We start from the raw sequence: 7,295 nt of genomic DNA on the forward strand, positions 1-7,295 counted from the left end.
CATTAACTCAAACTAAAGGAAAAAGGAACTTGTTATGGATTAAGAAGGAAATGAGTTAAAACTTTAAAAGTAAATGTTTGATAACACGTGGTTCAGATAGCTTTTGACTTGGCCACTGAGCTGTTTGAGATTTTTTAAACTGAAATGAGACTTAAAGATTAATGTTACATCACTGTGGCTGCAGGAAGATGCTGGCATGGCTTAACTAAAGTGTGCTGAAAGGGACAATTATTAGTGCACTTATTGTGAATCTTCATTAATCACGATTAATGTAATTAATCTGTATGGCTCTAATTAAAACAAAACAAAGCAAAAATGAATTTTAAAAAAGGATTAAAATTTCAAAACTATTTTAACCTTGGTTGTTTACATCGTCCTCCCACGTGAACTTGTGGTTCTCCCATGATCTCGAGTCTCCAGCTGTTCAGGAGCAGCGCAGCATTCCATGAAAGCCTCCATTGTGCATGGTCGCTCGCTGTCAGTCAAAGTAATCGTGCGCACCTGGATCGCAGCCTGGGCGGAGTATGTGGACTTTGCGGGTAACTCTCACCAGGTGACCTCATCGCTTCTCAGTGGGTGTGGCTCTTCGACATAGTCCCCCCCTTCCCTCCTCTCCACCTCCACAAACCCACTCTCACCCACACCCACCACTGACCTTCCCACCTCTATGACATTATATGGGACCCCTCTCCCCCCCTTTCAAACACCCCCTTCCCCCTCCCCCCTGACTCGGGCCCCATTGAAGCACCAGCAACGTTAGACTGCATTTGTCATATCACTGTTTTTCTGTTCCTTCTTCTTCTCGTTCTCTGTTGATTCTTTCTCCTGGTTTTTTGATTTGTACTGTATGCTCTGTCTAACCTAGAGACCAGTTTGAACTAAATGCCATTTTCTCTGTGTGTAGCCTGTTTACCCTCCCCACACACAAACACTCCTCCATGCCCTCTTTTTTGCACTTTCACTGCCCACTCCTGCCCAAACATACACCACTTTCCTCCTCCGCCTCCCACGAGTCTCTTCTCTCGAGTGCCAAAATAGAACAGAGAGGAAAAAAAACAAAAAGAAAACAACAGCAACAACAACAACAACAACAACAACAACAACAAGTACCATTCCAAGCGTTTCTTTGAGTTGTTCTTGTGTGTCGGACATCCATCCTGGAAGCACCCATGAAGCCAGCATGCTCCGCCTTCATAACATGATGTCGCTCATGACGCCTCAACTTGAACAGCACCTTGCCCCCCACCACCACCACTCCTCCTCCTCCTCCTCCTCTTCACCACCCCCCACAGAGCTAAACCCGACAAGGATTAACCCCTCTGCAGGTTGGCTACCTACCTACTGTCCTGCCTCTACCTAAAACAGCCCCACCGCTCATGCCAGCTGCTTTCCTAATCTGTCATCTCTTCAGCCTGTGGGACTTCATTGATTGTGTGCCATAGTGTTGGGGGCACCTTTCACTCTCTTCACCTCCTCCCTTTCTCTCTCTCTCTATCCCCCTCCCTCCCTCCCTCCTTCCCCTCTCTCGCTCTCGCTCCATTTGATTTTTCTCAATGGGAAAGATTCAAAAACTCCATTTTCTAATGATGATTTTTTTTGTTGTCGTTTAACATCCAAACCACGCACGCCGACACACGCACCGCCCCCGCGCGGTGCTGTGAGGAGTGTTTACGCACCGTCAGCTGCGCAGCCATCCTCTGTCTTCTTGAACTTTTTGAACTTTCACCCCCTCATGAACTTTTATTGACCTTCTTCCTCCTCCTCCTACCCCCCTTCTGTGTTCATCCAACTGTTTGGACGATAACTCTCCATTCCATCCCCAAAACCTCTCTGAGACTGTGCAATGCTAGCTGATATGATTGGATTTTTTTGTTTGTTTGTTTGTTGCTCATCATTGGGGACAATTCTCTGAGATATAAGTCGAAAAAGAACAAAAAAAAAACATACGAAAGGAAGAAAAAAACATCCAAAAAAAGAAATGCAGACAAACAAAAAAAAAAAAGAAAAAAAACACTAAGCAACTGTTTCTCCACAATTTCATTTTTTTCTCTCTCATTGTAAATATTTTTGTCAGATTTTTGCCGAGCTGTAAAGAGAGAAGTGTTGAGCAGAAAGGGGCCGGCAGCATAAAGAGGAACTAGTGGACGCGAGGACTCTTCATCCTTTGTACCCGATAGTTAGGTCTGCCTGTATAATCGGCTATGCTAGTTCTACTGTGTTAACCTGTGCTGTTGTTATTAGTGTTGATTTACCTACTGTATTCGCTGTTTAGCTTCCATGTTGGCTTTAGAAACCTGTGCTCATCGAGTAATATTACTAACCTTGAGAAGTAGTCCGAGCCATCTCAGCGTAGGCTTCGTTTTTGTACATTTGTTGATGTTTTCTAGCCGTGACTTGTAGTGGCGCTAGTATCTTTTATCATCAGCCATAGGTGTTGAAAATGCTTGGTCGTGTTAGAGACATATCATTGTGGAAAATGGCTCAAAAAAAAAAAGAACCCAAGGAGGAAAGATTTCCTAAAAAAACAAACAAAAAAAGAAAAAAACCTCCTGGGATGTAAAAGCTGAGCTGCTAACTTTGTGCAATACAGTCCTAGTTTACATCACATCCAAGGATAGTTTAGAGACGCCTGCAGGGGGCGCTCAGACATCCGCGCTCCTGCAGAGACAAACATATCTCAGACATTTTGAAAGTATTACCGTGAGATTAGACTCCACCATCTCACCGCATTGCTCCGAGCTCCACTCTTGATTTATGCTGCCTGCCCCATCGCCCTGAGAACACCACATGAGCTATTTATTTCTCAGACTATTATTATTATTATACTATTAATAAATAACAACGCAACAAGAAAAAGGGAACGACTGGAAAAAGGTGAATTAATATTAGTACTGTTTTGTTTTTATTTTTAGTATTTTAGTGGTTGCTTTTAACAACATTCATTAACTGACTTAAAGAGTATTGAATATTTAATGTAATTGTAGCATTGTGTTTGTAAAGAGAAAAAAAACCTAGTGAGTTGTGTTTCTTGACTTGTGGATTACCAGTGAAGTGGGCAATCTAGTGCTAATATATATGAGGTCTTTTTTTAAGGATTCTTATTTTGCGACAGCAACAGCAGTCATTATAAATGTTCATTTTAGCATCACCTGTCTTCCGTTGTCTTATTCTTCACCTTCCACCACACTCTGCATCATCACAGTAACACATCGCAAGTCTGGGGGTGGGCAAGTGTGAGTCATGGAGAGTGCATGTGGGAGTGTTTGTTATGAATGCGAGTTAACAAAAGTGTGTTTCTATGTGTGTCTATGCAAAAAAAAAAAAAGGCTGAATGTGTCTGTTATGATTGTGTGTGTGTGGCTCTGTGAGGGTGGGGGTCAGGGTGGGTGTTCTGTCCAGTGTCCACCAAAAGCTAAAACCTGTCAGGCTTCCATACTTCCTAATGGAACCTCCTGACGTTATAGCTGCAAACCCTCATCATGTGATCTGACTCAGCTCGACTGTCCATAACCCCCCTCAGTCACCTGACCAACCAAATCAACCAATCACTGTCCACCACTACCGCCTTTCCCCTGCGCCATCCTTTGCTGCACACCACGTCAGCCCCATGTGATGTTCTCCATCGATAACATACTACTGTCACACTCTACTGTTACCTGCAGCTCTGAGGAGAAATACGTGCTTGAGTGCTCCGATTTCAGGAGTGCTTGGTTTCCTTTCTTTGAATCGGTGGTGTTTCCACCTCACTGGTATGAGGCATTTATGGATGGAATCAAGCGCTCCTTAGGTTGCTCTAGTATACCTCAATGTGTTTGACTCATAAAGGGACAGTTCACCCAAATATTTAAGTGTTTGTTCATGTTTTAAGATATCAGTCTCTGAAACTTCTGCCTCCACATCTGATACAAAGGAGGTTGATTAGATAAGGTCTTTGGTGCTGAAACACTTATATTTAAAGGTACAGTGTGTTATATTTAGTAGTATTTAGCAAAACTAACTTGATAAAGGGTCCAGTTAACAGTTAGGTGTCCTTTTCAAATTCAGCTGGTTGGCATAGTTACCACCAGAGTGATGGTGCATTTCTGTTGCCTCAGAAGCCGGCTGTCTGAGCTAAAAACTACATCACACCCAAGTGTCCCAGTCAGAATTCCAAGTCTAAGGTTTATTTCGGTTGACTCATCATGATACCAACTTGGAAGTTCTGAGATCAATTTGAACCCACCATGAGTGTTGCAATTGATTAGGGCAGTCTAACTTCCTGCTCTGGAGAGTAAAAGTAAATGCTTGAAATGGAAGCTTCCTGATTTGCCAATCCTTGTTCAGAAATGCCATTATTTTTATGCATAACCTGTTGACCATCGGATATGGGTTCTCAACCGTTAAAACTGTACACCATTTTATCTGGCTGCAGACCTCAATGGTGGGGCGTTTTGGGCTCATCTTTTGCAGACCTCTACAATGGGGTGACCTCGATCATGGGACAGGAAGTGACATACTAACACTTGTTGGGTTTTTCCTTAGTCTGTGGTATGTTCTTTTTAGTTTTACCCTAGGCACCCCAACCCTCTATGGGTTTACCTTTGTTTGCTGCGTTAAATTTAAATTTATCCCTTCAGTAAATTTGTCACTTTTATTTATAGAATTCTGCTGTTGTGAAGAAAATTGCCACTTATGGTAACCTCTGACAGCAAGTGGAAGATATACGTCATTCAGAACGTTACTCTAGTTCCAGCTTGGGTAATGTACATCACTTCCTGCCTCACAGTCGAGGTCTCTCTTCCATACAAGTCTGCAGCCAGCAAATCTCAAGCAGACCAGACTCATGTTGACAGCTCTCTGCTGAAGCTGCACTGGAATTGGAAAAGATTAGAAGGAGGGGTAGAGATGGGAGAGAAGCAGGAAGAGGAGGGACAAGAGAAATAACAAATAAAAGAATGATTTATGGCAGTTGTAGTCATGGACTTATCTCCCATTTTGTAGGAAATTGCTATAACTTTATATTTGATGGTAGCAATATGTGAAAAATTAGCTCTTAGATTCAAATAGTTCAACTGGAATTCGCTGTAAGCATCGCAATCTAGAATCTGCCTTTAGATGTGACTGATAATGTCAGTTTTACACACTGTACCTTTTATTCCATAGTTTCCTCACTGATAACAGCTTTTATTGGGACTATCTTTACTGCAGAAAACAATCAAATAAAACTCTTTGTGCATCAGAAAAACAGTTCCTGTTTAGAGAATGGTGACAGATATCTCAAAGAAAGATATCATAAAGCAGATCTGCAAAGTTAGATACCTCCAGTTTAAATAAATGTGTTACATTTTGGGTGCACTGATCCTTAAATCTTCATTAAGAGCACTTGTTCTGTTTAAATGAGCGTATTTGTCTCCAGAGCTGCTTATTACATTAAACTGTTCATACTACTGTACGTGCTGCATACTACCTTACCAGGTCAGATTCCACCTTAACCTGTCTCCATGCCAACCACCAAGGAGCCTGTTGCATGGCAACCGGCTTCCGCCACAACAAAAAAAAAAAAAAAAAAAAAAAAACTACCAACCAACCATCTTTCTCCACCGCCGAGGCCACGCCCACCAGACAGTGATCGTTCCATAGAAGAAGAGGTAGAGGAAGAGAGAGGCTAGATGGAGGGATGAAGAGTGGTAGTAGTGATTCTCAGGGTGTCTTATATTTAAATGAATCTACTGTTCAGTCTGTTCTCCGCTCTCTCACTGGTGTCCTGTCGCCCCAAACTGAGCCCAAAGACGATCATGTCCTTCCATGACAAATTCCTTTTGATTGACTACTGACCAACCCCTCTCGATCAGTTGATTGATAGTATTGATTGACCAATTCTCTTGAGAGACGGCACACAGCCAGTCAGGTGAATGAAGCGAGTTACTGTAACTAATGTTTACAACCCAAATGAGACCAACAACGCTGTTGAAAGAATGTCTAGGACTTAAAAAAAGAAAGAGACAAATCTCTGAAGAGTACTTATTTCTAAATGATGGAACTTTTCGCTTACTTTCTATGTGACATGAGGTAATGTAATTTTTTTCAATCATTGCATGTGACTATTTTGATTTGCAATGAAACTGTTAGAATGGATGGTACATTTGTGACGTCAGTGCAACGTTGAGACGCCGATGCTAGGAATCAATGTCGGTGTCTTATTACAGTGTTTTCATGTCGCCGTGAGGAGTGCTTATGGACCAATGAATGCTAAATGTGTGACCATACAAAGCTGTAAAGGTTTTGTTTATTTGTACATGGTTATGGGTAAAATAAACCATTGAAGCAAAGTAACATCTTTAGTCTGAAGGAGTAAGCCCTCACACATTTATTTGTTAAACCAGTGCCAGAATCAGTGCTTTGATAACACTAGCTGCTTTGTTCAGAGGTAAGTTCAAGCTTGATGGTGTTTTGTGCCCTCAGCTTCGCCTGGAAGGCAGCAGCTACCTGGAAGTGCCCATCCTGCCCTCCAACCACCTTCCAGTCATGTGAAGTCATTAGCTTAACCTCTCATCCAATCACCAGTCACCATCGTATCAACCCAGCAAGCTTGCCGTCTCCCCAGACAACTATGCTAGCTTGCCTGCTATGCTCTGTATTAGGTATAAGTTTGTTAATATTAGTGGTCTTCAATCAAATCTGAATAACATCAGATTCAAACAAACAAGCAAACAAAATCAACCCAGTTGAATCTCCATAGCAAGTAAGAGAAGCTTTTTTATAGGCATGTAGATGCCTTCTAGGATGCTGAGTGAGGCCTTTGGGGCCGGCCAGGCTGTGCATAACTTTGAGGCAGTTTGGCATAGTTAGCACCTTCCTTCCAGGCAGCATACTCTGTATATACCAGCTTCTAGAGGGCAGCTTTGGGTGCAGCGCTAATCTTGCGGGGAGCGGTTGGTTTTGATATTGCTGTGGGTTTTGTAAAGGACAGCAAGTGTTTAATATGATGGAACTAAACAAATGATGTGGAAAAGAGGATTTATGCTGTACATACTTTATACTTAGACAAAGCACCTTTCTATGCTCATATTAAACAAGATAACATAGGAGAGGTGTCGCATGTTGCTGATAGAAATCCCGGTTTAAATTGCCATTGTTTGTCAGTTGGAGTCGACGATGCTGTTCAAGCTAGAATCTGGGACTGTCTCCATGCAGCCAAATGGCGTGATGCTGTTTTCAAGCTCCACAGAAAAGAGCATGCTCTAAAACTTTTTGAATGAGTCAAAAGACAGCTTTTTGACTTATTTACTATTGTATAACCAATGCACAGAGACACT

The sequence above is a fragment of the Cheilinus undulatus genome, linkage group 2 (genome assembly GCF_018320785.1).
Source record: "Cheilinus undulatus linkage group 2, ASM1832078v1, whole genome shotgun sequence".
Lineage (NCBI taxonomy): Eukaryota > Metazoa > Chordata > Actinopteri > Labriformes > Labridae > Cheilinus > Cheilinus undulatus.